Raw genomic sequence first — 17278 nt, 5'->3', positions numbered from 1 at the left:
AAAAGTGTTTTTGCCTCTTGAACATTTTTCAGATTTCTTTCAAACCGGGGTTCGATTATGATTTACAAATGAAAATCTGAAAGGTATACCTGTCATATGTCTTGCTCAAGTCAGTACTTTGTAGAACCTCCTTTTATTGCAGTTACAGTCCTTTGTCATACTTCTCTAGGAGACTTTGGCCTAGAATTTGAAAGGAAATGTACTCGTCTTCTTTGCAAAACAGCTCAAGCTAAGTCAGAATGCATAGTAACTGTCTGTGGGAACAGATTCTGCAACCAAAAAAAAATCTAAACTTAGATTTAGATCCAGGCTTTGACTAGGCCATTCTAATCCGTCTATAAGCTTCCATCCATACTCTTGCATTGTAATTCTGACTGTACGTTTAGGTTTGTCGTGATGTGGAGAGTTTAACATCCACTTCAGTCTCAGGGTTTGTTTGTTTTTTTGCAGACAGTAACGGGTCTTCCCCTAACTTTGACCTGCTTTGCTGTCCCTGAAAAAGAATGCCATTGTAATCATGATGCTGCCACCACCATGTTTTCCTCATAGGGATGATGTGTCCAGGATGGGTCTCAGCTTTTCAAACATAGCATTTTGTATTAAGGACAAAAACTTACATTTTCATCTCACTTGACCTAAGCACACCCTCTTCCACATGACCCCTGAATGTCTCATCGCACAGCTTGAAAGGAACTTCCTTTCAGCAATGCAACTGTAGCTCAGTGCATCGAGTAGCCATTTTGCAATTGGAAGGTTGTGGGTTCGGTTTCAGCTTCCTCTTGTCACATGTCGATGTGAAACAGAGCAAGGCACTTAAGTTGCCTACCGATCTGCATATTGGTGTATGAACGTCTACATGTTAGTGAGTGCACTTGATTGATTAATGATTCTCTCATTAATATACTCCTTAGTATATTACTTAATGTCTTAGTGCCTTTGCAGTTAGTGTCTATTTCCCTTTTTCAGATGACGAATTAAACAGTTTATGTTAAAATGTTTAAAGTTTTGGTTCTTGTTTTATAATCCAACCCTGATTTAAACTGGTTCACCTAAACCCCAACACCTTTTCACTAACCGATCTGTTCCTTACATTTCTCCAACAAATCTCATTGGGTTTCCCAGAACAGCTGTATTTATAGAGAGACTAATTTAAACTCGGGTGGACCCTATTTATTACTTAGGTGACTTCTGAAATGAATTACTTGCAGCAGATTTGATTTAAGGGGGGCGGTTAGAAATCCATGGGATTTTGCTTTTGTAACTTGATGGTAAATCTTCAAGGGGCATGAATACGTTTGTCAATATCTAAAGGAAATGGCAAAATGCATCTTTGTAAGAATGACAGTTTTTCCTAGTACCTGGCTGGGATTAAAGACCCGAAACAAAGACAGAAGCTGAGCCAGCTGAATCAGAGCAAGCAGCTATCGTGGCACTCTGAGTAATAGCAAATCTCTTTGTGATTTGACGTTTGACTGACTCTTTGTGTTCTTAAAAATCAACTTTAACATAACTTTATTTTTTTTATTTTTTTTGCAAAAATGTCAAAGATTTCTTAGATAATTCTGCCACCCTCTCTTGAGAAAATAAATGACATCTCAGATTAATCATTTTATTAAGTAGGTTGCAGAGGGAACTAAGCCAGGGCCCCTTGGAACTTAACTGTAATAGAGCTGAGTTTAATTGTCCAAGCTTCTGGTTTGCTCACCTGCGAGGTTAAAAAAAAAAAACGGCCTAAAGCCCACTGGTCTGTGACATTAAACTCCTCTGTGCAAGAATTGCTTCCTCAACAAGCTATTGCCTGTTGGGAAAAAAAAAGTCTGTCTCTTGCAATTATGTCAGGCAGTTTATTGGAGGTTGCAAGCAGCAAAAGAGGTGAAAGGAGGTCAACTCAGCATATGGTTTGCAACACCAGAAAATTCTTAAATGCAAAATGCTGTCTAGTACCAGTGTAACAAAAAAAAAAACAGCAGAATGTTGCTGCTTTCGACGTTGTTGGAGGAACGGCTGATTTATGTGTTGGGCTGTGTGTTCTTTTCAAGCTGGTTGCAGGGGCGGTTCGATTTATGTCATCAAGTCAGATCAACTTCTGCTTCCAAGCACTTTAGACAGAAACTATCAGGGTGTGGTGACACATTTCATAAACCCTCATGAAGTGCCATCATTTACACACTGGGTTGAATTATGTGATCAATTTAAACCCAGTGTCACTCAGGACCACTGATGTAAACTCATCATAGCAAGTAAGGAAATTTGAGTTCGGTCGGTTAGTCCTTTTTTTGCAGTAATGCTTCTAAGCAGTAAATCTTTTACTGCTGAATAGTCTGTGTATCTCCCTTTGAACTGTGTCACTTTTGTAAGGGAAATGTTTTTTTAGTATATGTGTTGCACTCGTGAAAAACTTGCCAAAATCTCTCTGTTGATCCCACACACCTGAATGACTCTAGTCAAGTGTTGTTTATTTGATAGAATAATTAACGTTTGAAAAACAGACATTTAACAATTTATTCCTTTAAAACACAGGTGCCTCGGTAGTGCTTGGGAGAAGTATACACAACCAACGGCATGGCGCCTCCTCCTGATAGATCTGTTCTATGGGGATGAACGGTAAGATTTTATAAGATAGGGTTTGGTCTGAACAAAAAGGAGATGTTGGATTGCCACTGGTTGCCAAATCTCATTTCAATGTCTCTGCACTAAGATTGTCTCTGCTGATGACAAACCTTGGTTTTTCCAGCGAGGGAGATGTCATCCCACACCATCACACTATCTCCACCAAAACCTGTGTGTCATTGGCAGAGATGATTTAGCAAGATTTTCACAGGCACCACCTGCATACTCAACTCTGCTGCTCAGACTTCAAGTGCACTTTCCTCACAAATCCTCCGTTTAGGGGGGTTTCCGGCTGTGATTTATTTCCATGTAAAGCAGTGTAACAACAAAGAAAAAAAGTTGCCACAGATAAATTTTCCTCTATTTTGTGTGAAGGTAATGTTTTTATCTTTATTTATCCATCCATTTTACAATACATGTGAAGCTGTCAAGGTGTTTTTCTTTTAAAGGGATAGTTTGCCTCTTCCTTGAAGTTATTATTTTAAATAGTTCCTTGATATGTCGTAGAAAGATGTGTCACTGCGAGGTTGTAGAAAAGTAAACACATCCTTAGATATGGGAAAGGCTAGGAGTTAGTCAGACAGACACGATTTTAGAAGATTCTAGCAAGGTAACAACCCAAACTGGAAATGTCAATAACTGTGGCAAACGATGCAATGTTAGCACATATAAGCTTCTAGACTTTCACAAGAGAGAATTTCCAAGAGTTTTGCTATTTTCCTTTTCAAACTATGTGCACAAACCTATGTTGAATCAGAGCAATGCCAACATCAGTTTGCCTGAATTTCCAGACACCTATGAGAACGGGAAACGCACAGGAAAGTACCTTATTCCATGCTGTTTCACAAGTGACACCGTACAACAAAAATGAAAAGGCTACGGGTAGAGTGAGACCTCAGAAATAAAACAGAGTGGGAACACGGACATACCATAATAACATAATATAACGTACCATAATAACAGCTGCTGACGGAGGAATTTGTTCTTTGTTTGTTTTTTACATGTCCTTTCTGGCAGTGTAGCACTTAGAATTGCTTTCTTAGTGCCAAAGTGAGCCCAACAGATCTACTTTCACAAGTGGAGCAATACTGCTTTCACTATAGCGCTCTGCTACATACTAATTGAAAAAACTTTATTGGACATTATTTTGGGATTACTTTACATTCAATGGACACAAAACATTAAAAGGGAGAGAAGGTGACAAAAATAGAGCAGAGGAAAAAGATCACAAGATAACCTCCTTGCCGTCTGCGTCTACACCTGCAGAAAGACATAGAAAGACCAACAGAAGAAACAGAAGAAGCATCACAGGTACAGGCAACCAACGCCTATGATAACATCACTGAAAAATAAACATTATTATTTAATAAAAGATGAATTTAGTGGCAGCCAAAGTTAGGGTCTATCTGTATAGAGGTGCATCTGTAAGTACCTGGATCCAAACATCCGTGAGTGTTTATGAGAATGTGCTTGAAGGAGGTATTTGAACTGAGAAAGTCAGAATTCAACATTCAGAATCCAACATGGCCATGACGTATATAAAATATAGTCAAAGTTGCAGCTATAAACTCATCTTTGAAGGTTTATATCTCATTAAACAAATAGCACACATAAAGCTCCCTTTGTGAACATGCTTCAAGTTATCTGAACTATCTCTTTAAAGATATGACCTTGTTCTACCCTCGCATGGCTACCAACACATCCCTGAAACAGCATCTGGGACATACAGTAGTTGACTGCAAGATCTCCACCAGATAAAGATACCAAACCCACAAAAGGTTGTTTGCATGCTAAACAGCCACTGTTGTGCTACCTGTTTATATTCTGGCTGCTGTGTTTCAGACCCACAGACTTTGCGTTTATTCCAGTAACTGATGTGGCCACAACATCTTTTACATGATGGCACTTGGAAGGATCTGCAGAATTAACTACACAAATATTTCCAAGAAGGTGCTAACATTTAATGCACTTGACCTCAGTTGTGTTTCTTTGAAAACTATTGTGTTTATATTACTGTATTTAATAAATAGTTAAGGTGAAAGCGGTCTTTAGCATGTCTTCTGGCAGGTTAAGCAAGCAGTATATTGGGTCTTGTATGCTTTGCATTGTTTGAAGCACATTTCCACTACAAAAGGGTTTAAATAAACAACTTCTAAGGTATTAGCTGGTATGAGATTCTTATGCTTTGATAATTTTGAGTAAAAATTACATGTTTTTTAAATAGTAAATAACACAAAGATTTCAAACAAAAAGTGTATACTAAGACCTAATTGTGGACTGCACAGTGGTTCAGTTGTTTGCATTGTTGACTTGCACAATGAAGGTAATGGAGTCATATCCCGGTCAGATCATTTCTGCATGTTTTCCCAGACCATGCACAAGTTATCTGTGGTAATCTCAGTGTCCTCCCAGAGTCCAAAGGGATGCATGTTAGGTCAAAGCAGCACCACGTAACGTCTAGCCACTAGGGGCGCTAGAACAGTAACTTCTAGGTTTCGCAACCCTAAAGGCTACTGTCTGGCAACACTGCACTGTCGTATCCATCTGTGTTTTTGAACGTGATAGCAGACCACTCTGGACCAGCGGATTAAGAAGTCATCAAGTTACTTGTGAAGATAAGGCGACATTCACCCCTCTAGATTAAATCCTATATCAGAGAACCAAAACTGTGTCTGATCAGGTAAGTATCATATCTGTTTTGTTGCCTAACAACAACTTTTACCGTGGTAGCTTAGCATTTAGGTCCTACAAAACTGAAACACATTGATGTGGACATATTTTATATACAACAGGCAAAAAAATAACTTAACAGTCTAATGATGCGAAAAGAGAATGGGTCCTGCATTATAACTGCTCTTTCAGCAAACACCGAGTATTTTTTATTTATTTTTTTTGCAAGATCCACTCTTGTTTTTCCTCTGGAGTGATCCCTGTTTCGCTTTTTTTGGTCTCCTCAGACAAAGTTTTCCTCTTTTTGCTTCCCTCAGTCATAACAAACTTTGACAAGGATGAGAAAAGTAGAAGAAGATAAAGTTAGCTCTCCTGTGGGAGCTCAGACGTCTGTAAATCAACGCTCTAGGTCACATGACCTCTAGATCACATGACACATTCAGTGACAGGTCTGACGCTCTCAAGTTAAATAGGTGAGTTTTACAGAAGGGGCGCCTGCATGGAGCATCGATACATGCCAAGTTCTTTATATTTACTAGGGGTGTCCCGATACCAGTTTTTTCCAGACCGAGTACAAGTACGAGTACTTTAGTTTAGATACTTGCCAATTCCAAATACCGATACTGAGTACTTAATATATTCATACTTATAGATCACAAATAACTTAGCAATATAGCTGACCACTGAAAACGACTGACCATCAAGGGCGATGAACTCGGTTACAGATTCAGTTATCTTCTCTCCTTCTTCTTCTTTTGGAGGGTCATCACATAACCTCTTGGTGTATAGCGCCACTACCTGGTATAGAGTGGTATCTAGCCTTTGAGATCCAGTGTACCCTAGCCCAAGAGGAAAATTGGTATCGGTCCAGAGTATTGGGTTGCTTTTACAAGTACGAGTACAAGTACTTGACACTGGTATCGGCCCCGATACCAGTATCTGCATTGGGACGCCACTATTATTTACCTGAAAAATTATTTACTATATCTCATATTGAGCTAATACTTTGGTCAAAATATACAGGGTATTGCTTTAAATGGTCTCTGTAACGTGCTCCTAGGGGTGAGTGTGTGTGCATGTTTGTTTGTTCTGTGTGTCTCTGTGTTGCCCTGTGATGGACTGGTGACCTGTACAGGGTGTACCTGCATCTTGCCCAATGATTGCTGGAGATTGTCACCAGCCCCTCTGCAACCCTGACAAGAAATAATCAGCTGTAGACACAAGATGAATTGTTGTTTTAAGTGTTTTTGTCAAACACAACTCTCCAACAAGCTCACTGGTTACTGAATGTAGTTGTACAGCATTACCTTGGTAGGAATGATAGGTGAGGCTCCTTTAGTTTCCAAATCTAATCTCTCCAAGTTGTACTGGCCGACAATATCTCCAAAAAGCCAAATAGTTTTAGTCTGTAGTAAGTCTATAATATTTCAGGTGGACATTTAATTGAGATGCTGTTGCTGAATATTGCCAGGATGATGTTATTAAGAATAACAAAAACATTTCTGACATTTTCCTTTTTTTATTTTCCTTCATCATAATGTCCCCACCCCTCTGTGAGTTTTAGAATCACGGCTGCTATAAATATTTACCAATTGTTGGAACTGAGGGCAGTGAAAGTTCATTGCACAGGCCCAAAAGACTATTGGCATGCAGAATCTGCATGCATTGCACTTGTAATATGATCGGCTAACAAATATTGCATCCAAAGAGTCCTTTGTCGATCAAATATTGCACACAATAACACTACGACAACTATTGCAATTTGAGATATTGTGGAGTTGCAGCTTGTAAGGGGCAACACTACATTAGTTTATTGTTCTATAAAGCTGCAGAAAACTGGTAACTCTCTTTTGAAAGTCATCAATGAAAGAACTTGACAGAAGATCTTTGCAGATGATCTACCTTTTCTTAAACCTTGAAATACTTTGGTGCCAGTAGCCATCCCCTTCTAATCAGAGCTATACATTTGGTCCAGAAGATTAATATTCCTGTCAAGTCCCAGTTTTCCCTAATCACCAATATCCCAAAAAACTCAGTAAAGGTATCCAGTATCTCAGATTTGATGTACTCATTGAATGAGGTTGTGCTTTCCTCCATCTTTGTCTTGATCCTGGGATGTCTCAGGGCCTCGGTGTGTCTTGGTTGGACGGAGCTTTCGCCAACTCATCTAGCACTCTTTCTGTGTCACATGCTCAGCAACGCGCTGTCTCTCCACCTCCATGAAATTATCACCACCAACCCAACCCCCTCCACCTTTATCCCCCTCTCCACACCCTGCGACCCTGCCTGTTCATCCATCCAATCTGTGCCAAATCTTCATTTTCTTTCTTTTCTCCCTCTTGCTCTCTGCTGCATCAACCTCCGCCCCTCTGCCCCATCTGCCTCCCTACTGTTAACCCCCCTCCTCTCCAGCCCCTCAACCGCTCCCTTTCACAAGCTCTCTCTCTTTTTTTCTCTCTCTCTCTCTCTCTCTCTCTCTCGAGTGTGTAACGCAAACACACACGCACACACAGAGTGTACACAAACACACATGTTCTTCTGGTGCCACACAATAAATCCCAACCCTCGCTGAAAATAAAATACAGTAAAGCTCTTGGAAAGCTTGAGGTTTCCAGTAGATCTATGAACAGCTGGACACGAGTAAACCACACAGATTCTGGCTCTGGAAGGAGACTATTATTCATCCGTGCTATGTTACTCCCTGCAAAAGCAAACAGCAAGCTCCCGTCGCAAAATCCTGCAGCGACTCCGCGGCCTCGATTTCGATGTCTTATCCAAAACTCCAAAATTTGTGTTGCCTTTGCAATCTTGTAAAGCCCAGTTGTGCTGAGCACCTGATTGTGTGATGGCGGGTTTACCCTCCTACCCCACACCACCACCACCACCACTCCCCCCCTCCCCTGTTTGTACAGCTTATGGCCTGGGCTGATCACATCCACGCACACACATGCACACATCTTTGCTGCATCCTCCACTTGTCCTACATACAATATTATGTAAACTAAGCACTGGATCCACATAAAAGCATTCTATAAGAATCAAAGATGCTCCAGGGAGATTATGAGTCAAATTTGCAAGCATAAGATAGCAACGTCTATTGGCAGTGAGCTAAGAGGGTGGAGGAGGGGATTGGACAGCCTGCCTGCCTGCCTTGGTGCCATCTCTGAACATCTCTCTCCCCATTTTATTATTCGGCTTGAGCAGAATGGCCACGGTGAGATCCCACTGTCCAGACAAGAGGAAAAAGGGGCAGAGTGAGAGTAGCTTACCGTGATCTCAAGTCAGCATCCGTTTTCAGAAGGATACTGCAGACAAGCCCTTGCAGGGAGAGAAACGGCTCAGTGCAATCCACCTTCAGTGCCTCTGCTTCATCTTCACGTCGCCCTCATATCCACTGCACACACACAAAGTACACCTCTCAGTGCGGGAGCGTGCGTGTCTTTCGGCGGCCCTCTTCCTCTGTCTTATAACCGTCTGTGTTCTGTATCCTCTCTTGCTCGCTCCAAGGCAGTTGAGACACTGCAGCGATGGGGGTGGAGGGTGTGTGTTTGAGTGTGCCGTAGACGGAGAGAGGCAGAGAGAGGGAGTGCAGGGCAGAAACGGAGGGAGGAGTCAGTCGAGATAGAGAAAAAGAGACAGAGGGAGAGAGAAGGGGTCAGGATTAAATCATGAGAGTGACAGAGACAAGGGGGAAAACACACGCTGATGGCTCCAGCATCTTTGTTTCAGTTCTGATTCTGCTCGTTGGGGAGTCTGTGGACTCCTGGCGGCTTTGGTTGAACACAATTCATTATCTGTTCCTCGAGGGTGCATGATTCCTCCTGACGGGGCCAGCAGCAGGTTTGGTTGTGATTTCATTGATGAGTGAAGAACAAAAATACATGCAGGACAGGGAGAGAAGGGAGGACACAGGAAGGGAGGGCAAGCATGACGACAGAGGAATGGGAGGGGGATTGGATGGTGGTGTAATGTGCTGTTTCCGTGCCAACTGTTTCTGTGACAGTGGGACCGCTTCCTTTATTGCTATTGGCTACAACCAGGAAATGATAGAGGCTCGGGCAAATAAGGCAGCACGGCGCGGGGTGGTTCCCTCGCCAGTGTGCCTGGCCGTTGTAGTTCATGTCAAATTAAATACATCTACCCAAGTGAAGTATCTCAGGGAACATAACGAGCAGTTCCTCTTTCCCTTCACATACCACCAGTGTGTAAAGAGTCTCCTCCTTTATTTATTTTGCACACATGCTCAAACATAGACTGTCCAGCAGGAACAAATCCCCAGAGTGTGTGGTGTAATGCAGTTGCCTGAACACCGACCCTGGTGTCATAAACTACGAGATAATTAATCGGCTAAAGGCCAGAGCAAGTACACATCTGGTGGGGGGTGAGCAACTTGCCTCACACTGACCTTTCATCTGGACCTTTTTTACATGCACACACACACACACACACACACACACACACACTAAATTGTATATATATATATATATATATATATATATATATATATATATATATATATATATATATATATATATATATATATAGATAGATAGATAGATAGATAGATAGATAGATAGATAGATATAGATATATATATGGCAAACAGGTGGTGAGTTGTACCTTTTGTTTTCTCCCTGCTACATGCTTGTTTAGCTCTTACTCCTTTCTGCTGGTAACAGTCCTATCGTTTCTCCTTTAGGGACAATTTGATACTGTAGGTCACCATTTTTTGTTTGTGTGAATGAAGCCGGAACAACAAAAAATAGATGACTGAAAGTACAGCACACATGCAGAGCTTTCACATCCCCAAAAACTTTAAACAAGGCAACAAAATTACATGAATTACATTTGACAGTGTAGCAAAAACAGTTACTTTAATCATGCTCGGAGCAGAATGTACAAATGAGATAACATTTTCAGTAGCCTTGACCCTATTTAACTAGGTTTCGTCAACTTAGTTATATAGTTTCGTATTTAATTGTTGAACTTTAGCTTTAAAATATTAGACTTCTGATAAGGTGCTTTAAAGCAAAAAAAAAAATCATTAGGTGGGAATTTGAATTTAGGTGTAAGATGTAGACTCTCCTTGCTGTAAAGCTTCTGGTTTGTGAGTATGGTAACATTTTATTTATAGTCTACATATGTTTGTGTGTATATCACTGCAAATGGATGGGGGTGTGTGCTGCCTTTTTGTTCAGCCAGTTTATATTTAAGTTTAGGCAGTTAGGAGTAGTTCAGTTCAATTCAACCTGTTTATGCAGCACCAAATGTCGTCTTAAGGCTCTTAATAAGACGAACAGATACAATTTAAAAGCGTGTGACGTCCAGCAGATTTGAATTCTGTTAAATACATTTTCAATGTAATCCCATCTGCTGAGCTGTAAGAAAATAAAAGTAGATAAATAATGACGGACAAAAAAAGGTACTTCATGAGCACACCTGGAGACAATATGCCTGTTTTTGTTTTTGAAGGACAGCTATCATTATATTTAAGAGCAAAAAATACCACACATCTTGAAACTATGAAACAAATAAATCTCATCCAGTATTTCTATTGTTTTTCACAGAACATATGTGATTTTAAAACGCAGTTTTCTGACACCAAATGAGCCTTTTTGAGCTGCACCTCTCTAAAATAAAAAGACATTACCATACAAGGTTGATGATTTATCCAAAACACCCAAATGGTGACTGTCGGTTGTGGCAAAAAAAGTTATTTTTTGTGACAAAGAATAACTTTATTACTTAACATAAAGGATAGTGGCTGCTTATTGGCATCACTGAAAACAATGGACTTTGAGGAAATAAATAACGAGAATGCATTTACAAACCAGATGCAGCCTCTCTGTAGGAAACACGTTTTGCCCCTGGACCATAAAATAATTGGCAAGTCAGCTCTGAGGTGAAGAACAACATGAGGCTGAGGGATGACAACACAATATAATTCATGCCAAAGCTGTGGCTTTGAACATTTTTTCAGATGAGAAAATGTGTTATTTTACTGTGATTATATGTTTTAGTAAAACAACATATTTTTGTCATGTTTACAGATCTCCTAAATAAACACAACAACCACTCTCTCCAAATGTTCCTCTTGAATTTTACTTAAAGTGTAACTTACCCTAAAATCAACTTTTCTTGCAGATAAAAGGTATAAACGGGCCCTATGGGTGCTATTTTAATGTTTCTGTGCATTTTAATGTGAACTTTAATGCTGCAATATTTGTCTTAAAAACATCTTAGTACTGCCCTCTTAGGGTTGAACGGTGGCTATTGCAGTCAAATGTTCCTGTTGGTTCAAACGGCACATGCTTTCATCATAATAGCTCCCTGTTTGGGTGTAAAAGCGTCTTAGTGGGACAGACGACTGTCGTACCCATGGTGAGTCCGACTCAGGAGTTGGAATCACGAGCAATGGGAGCCTTGATCGATAGTGTTTAGCATTTGTTGCTTCTTTGAATGTTAGCCCATGTTAGCGATGATGCTGCGAACATCCCTTTACAACTCATAAACTTCACCCATTCCATCCTCCACTGCCTCGACAGCTCTGACGTCAACGTCTGGTGCCTTAAAAGACCAATCCGGGGCGAAGCCATCAGTTTTGCCCTGGTCACTCGACATGGTTCAACTTTTCACCCCTAAGACTGCACGGTGGGGAAGTGGTTAGCACTCTTGCGTCATCTACAATTGCAACGACAAATAAAGATTTCTTTCTTTTTCTCTTGACCGCCAACGCTCAGGCCCACACTTACCCCCTCACCTCAGCGTCGCCTGGCACTGCCTGCTTTGATGGCATATTTAAAAATTTGTCTAGGGGCGGGGTTATGCTTTGCATCAGGGTGAGTTACACTTTTAGATAATTAGCTGCAGAAGCAGGTGATTCTTTTCCTCAGTGTCTGGGCCAAATGAATGAGGTTTGTGATTGTGTTCCCTTCAAGCAACTTTTGTTTCTTCAGCAACATGATATTGTTGTGAGAGAACCAACTGCAGAAAGATTAATTGGTGTCCTTTGAAAAATATTTTCACAGCTATATTAGTGAAGTGAAGTTAAACCCTAACAAACAAAAAAAAAACATTGACCTCCTTTCACTAGAGTTAGACTTTCAGCTGCTTCTGTTTTATATATACAGGAGTATGCAGTTCTGGTGAGACAATGGTTTGGAGAAAGAAAAGTTTTGGCACATACTGGTGGTCATCTGAATATTAATGATGGCTTTTGTTCTGTTTCACCAGATCCAGATGACTGGTTGTCAATGCTGCCAGAAGTTTATTTTTTTGCAAGAGACATTTTTTGTCACAAAGAGACATTCAACACTTTGGTTAATTACAGAAAGACCGAGCTCGCCATGGAACGCTGTTAAATCCCTGGGCACTATGCTGGTTTGTTAGCTCTCCAAGCTCTGCTCTCAGACTTTTCTCCTGAGTTGTCACTGGATAAATCACTATAAAAAATATTCACCTTAGGAACACACGTTTAAGCAGGAGCCCTGGCTATCCCTGCTTTCAACCTGGATGGCCCTTATGGTATACACTGAGTTTGTAAGACTTAGGATATATGCCCTTTAAAAACCTGTTTTCCTCTTAAAGGGTTCTCAAAACTCCTAATGTTTGGTAAACAGGCCTCTGACTTTTATTTTTGGCCTCCTTAAGCTAAAGGTCACTATCCACCAATCGCTGAACAACTCCTAAGACTTTGAAAAGAACGTGAAAACCACTGACAATTGCACAACCTCTCACATATCTTATTTCAAAGGAAACACGGGCCCCACTCAAATTACCTTGTTGTTCAGCAGTTCCTCTCCGCAAAACTAAAGCAGCTTGTGAATGAAGAACAAAATCGACTCCATTAAGCTATTAAACACTAAGTACCTGTGAGTTGCTGAATTTATTTCATTATTTAAGCACAGCAGGGGGGTTTCCTCTAGCTATGTGTCAGATGTTAGCAGCAGCACAGGCCTGTCTGCTAAATAATAAGGATAAGGGTAGGATTAAGCCGCATTTATTTTGGCCTCAGCTTCTTTCTCAAAACGCCCTCTGTGAGTCTCTTTTGACCCCTGCGTCCTCCTAAGCGTCTCTCCATCCCTTTCTAACTCCTCCGTAACCTTCATCGTCCCTTTTTTGTCTCTTCAGGGTTTGCTTCTGTGTCTCTCCCAGCTTCCCGGCTCCCTAATCCTTAATCCTGTAGAAATCGGTCAGGCAGAATGAGCCCGCTTTGATCAGACTCTCAGATCACGCGTGCTAATATTGTCAGCGCACACGGATCCCACAGACAGAACCCGGGAGCCCAGAGGGAGAGCTTCAAACAGTCGTTCCCCTCCCACGGACTCTGCTTGAGAGCGAGGGGGGGGAAACGAGAGGCTGAATCGTTCTTGCCGCAACTGACAGCTACAGGCTCTTAAATCTGCTTTTTTTTTTTTAAACAGAGCAAACAACTGTATTATGACCCAACACTATATGGCAGGGTTGACACCTGTCATTCTTGGGGAACTAAGCCAGAAGTGGGAAACTAGATCAGCAAATTGCAGCTTCGAACCGAGTTGTGAAAGGATCTTTTGCTGTTCCCATAAGATCGAGCTCCGGGTTGCCGATTCTTGTTGATTTGGAACCTCATAAAAGATACATTCTTGCACAAATATAAGGAAAATTTGCGATAAAAGGTACCAAAGTCAAAGCACGACACCTATAAGGACATGTTTTACAATTCATTAACATGAGCTGACCTGCTGGCTTGATATACATGCAGTTGTTCCTTCTCTCCAGACTGCAAAAATAGTCACACCCCTTTAACTTTTTCTCATTTGACCATGTTTCAACTACAGAAACATGTATTTTATTAAGGTTTTGTGTGATAGACCCACAGAAAAATTTTCATTATTTGAAAGTGGAAAGAAAATAGAACATGTTTTTATTTTATTTGTTGACAAATAAAACAAAAGAACAGCATGCATTCATATTCGCTTAGGGCAGAACTACCTTTCATTACCGTTTGAGCGGAAGTCTTTTTGAGCTCTGTCTGTACCAGCTTTGCACATCTAGCGATTAAAATGTATGCCCATAAATTGTTGTTTGTCCAAGCTCAGTCAGCTTGGACAAAGAGCAACTGCGAACATATATATTTTTTTTATAATTCTGCCTCAGATTCTCAAATGGATTTAGGTCTGGGCCTTAGCTGGGTCAATTAAAACATATGGATATCCTTTGATTTAGGCCATACCACTGTTTAGTGATGTTTCCTCGTTAGAAGGACAACCTCCAACCCAGTCTTAACTGTTGTGCAACCTCTAAAATATTTTCTTTCAGGATTGTCCATCTATGTTCCTGACTTCTGACCAACTTCTACACTCTGCTAAAGAAAACAGCATGAATGGTAAGTTTGATATACACGGTCAGTCTTTCACCGCACAGTGATCTGCATGTGGGTCAAACAGTTCAGTTTTGGTTTTTAACTGACCAAAGCCCCTTCTTCCACATATTTATGGTCTGTCCTGTCTGGCTTGTGGTTAAACTTCAAACAGTGCTTCTTTCTTTTAACTTTCTTTCAACAATGGTTTCTTGCAATCTTTCCATAGAGGGCAAATTTGTTAGGGTGCAAACTAGTAAATTATTCTGTCAACAGGTTCCCCCACTTAAGCTGTGGACCTCTGCAGCTCCTCCAGAAATGCCATGGGTCGTCTTGGCTGCTTCTCTGATTAATGTTTTCCTTCCTCTGCCAATCAGTTTTATGATGTTCATGTATTTGTACATTTGCAGTTAAGCCATTTTGTTTATACACGGGTGCACTCTATTTACTAATTTTGTGATTTCTGCCGCCATTTGTTTGCACAGGATTTAATTTAGGGTCATTAGAGATAGGGTAAACCTCAAATGCACTGCAACATTATTAGCTTTTTATTTTGCATTTTTTTTAGTGGAAATGTAGAAAAATAAATCATGTGCCACTTTTTCTCCATGCGACAATGTTTCACTACTTTGAGTAAGTCTTTCATGTAAAATTTCCAGTAAAATACATTGAAGGCGCTGGCTGTGACGTGACAAAACGGGAAAATGTTCCAGTGGTGTGAATACTTTTGCAGGACGTCATATTTCGAATACACAAAACATTTCTGCAGAAGGAGCATCAGCAATGCATTATGCTTTACCCTTTTCAAAACCACATGGGCCGCAGGTTTGAGCTCTCTGCAGATCCTCAACAGTGCTGACAGCGAGCTCTCACTTCCTGTCTGATAAGTTCAGAAGTGTGAACGGGCTCTTTAAATCAGCCAGTCGAAGGAAGCAGTTCGTGAGACCCATCGGTGTACAGGATGTAGTTTTGAGATGTCCCTGATTAAACTTAGGCCACCTGTTTCAAGAAACTCCTCTCTTCAACTGAAAGTGGCAGAAAAAAATGTGTTTCCTTTTTTTTGTAAATAATTATTTGATTGTTCTTTTTTGGGGATGCACACAAAGGGAGCCGCAACGCTCAGAAGGAATTCTGGAATCGTATGAGAAGTCTGTCTAGGAATAACTGTGTGTTTGTAATTAACACAAATATCTGCAGGCATAGTGCTCTTAGTTTGTTTCTGTGCATCTACCTTGTTCACATAGAGAATGGTGGCCTCTAGTGGCCAAACTGATATAACACACAATGGTTTAGCTTTTTTAAAACAGTATAGTAGATTTGTACACAAAAAAAAACTAGATGCTGGAGATAGGCACCAGCAACCCCCGCGACCCCATCAGGGATTAAGCGGGTCAGAAAGTGAATGGGTGGATGAACTAGATTACACAGTATAATTTATGAGTAACAATATTTCTTATCGGGTAACACTAATCCATCAGCTTTAAAATTGAAAAAGTGACAAATGATACTTGTACTTTACCTTGTAAAAAGTAAACAAAGAATAATTCACAAGAGGCAGTGGCTAGGCACGCAGCTTTTTACAACCGGTTTATAAGTTTTATTGAATCAGTGTTCTCTGTGAACCATTTTAAGCACAGGGAAAAACATGAGGGGATGTTTTAGTGGTACAAAGTCCATACTGAGAGTTAGACAGAGCAGGGTGAGTTATCAGCGTTGCTATTGGTTCCCATGATCACATTTCCTTATCATGACCACTCTATAACCCTGAATTTATTGCTATCACATCCTAGTTTTACCAGCTCATAAATTACCTACCTCTTTTTAGGGATGTGGTTTCCAAGGATCTGAGGAGATTTTCTAGAATTTCTTGTTCTTCTTGACCAACTCTTGGCTTTTCTCGGGGGATAATTAATGTGTCTTCATACCGGCTAAAAATCTATAATTTTCCCTAAGTCATGGATTTACCCTGAAGTCTCTTCTTGGTGAGATGTGGCCTAAAAAAAATCCTGGGAAGGAAGGGATGAAAACAAAAGCAGCCTTCTGACCTCATCCGAGATAAATGAATAGGGATTTAGAGTAAGGTAATTTCAACAACTGCAATTGTAGTCCTTCTTTAATGCCCACAGAAGATGACAATAAAAATAATTGAATCATCATATGATTCTATCTTCAGCACAGCATCAGATGTGTTGTTTTACCGCTCCAGTCTGCCATTGCTGCCTACCCTGACCCTGGTCTCCCAAGCTCCCAAAATACTGAGGTCCTCCACATGAGGCATCGACTCACTTCACACCCAAAGTCCTTCATAGCTGAAGACTGGCACCGCTGACGACCTGGCAGAATAACCTAACAGTAAAGTCTTAGGAGGATGAGAACCTGAAGAGAATCCACACACGGCGGTTCTTGGCATAGGCCACAAACAGAATGAAATAAATAGCAACAATGTGCAGCTCTGACTTACACTCTTCTCTCATGCTACTGTTTGTTGAAAATAAACAGTCAGAAAATAAAACAGCAATCCCATCCCCTGTGCCCTGTTGTTCCTCATTCTGATGGTGATGGACCTCCCAGTGCTGTCAACCTAATGTGCCGACTCTACCCATCAATGCACCACAATCAGCTGATCCAATGGGCCTAATTAATGTGGTCAATAATTAG

The 17278-nt window shown here is 40.7% G+C and overlaps 1 protein-coding gene across 1 annotated transcript in view; it reads right to left on the bottom strand.

Moving 5' to 3' along the window:
- gnaz (guanine nucleotide binding protein (G protein), alpha z polypeptide) overlaps positions 1–9111 on the bottom strand; it is a 55210-nt gene extending 46099 nt beyond the window's left edge. The window contains exon 1 of the mRNA XM_012876416.3: positions 8550–9111. The gene's annotated coding sequence lies outside the window, so the exon portion shown is untranslated. The remainder of the gene's footprint in view (positions 1–8549) is intronic.
- Between the last annotated feature and the right edge of the window lie 8167 nt (positions 9112–17278).

The sequence above is a fragment of the Fundulus heteroclitus genome, unplaced genomic scaffold (genome assembly GCF_011125445.2).
Source record: "Fundulus heteroclitus isolate FHET01 unplaced genomic scaffold, MU-UCD_Fhet_4.1 scaffold_70, whole genome shotgun sequence".
NCBI lineage: Eukaryota > Metazoa > Chordata > Actinopteri > Cyprinodontiformes > Fundulidae > Fundulus > Fundulus heteroclitus.
This window is presented reverse-complemented; position numbering and strand designations above follow the sequence as displayed.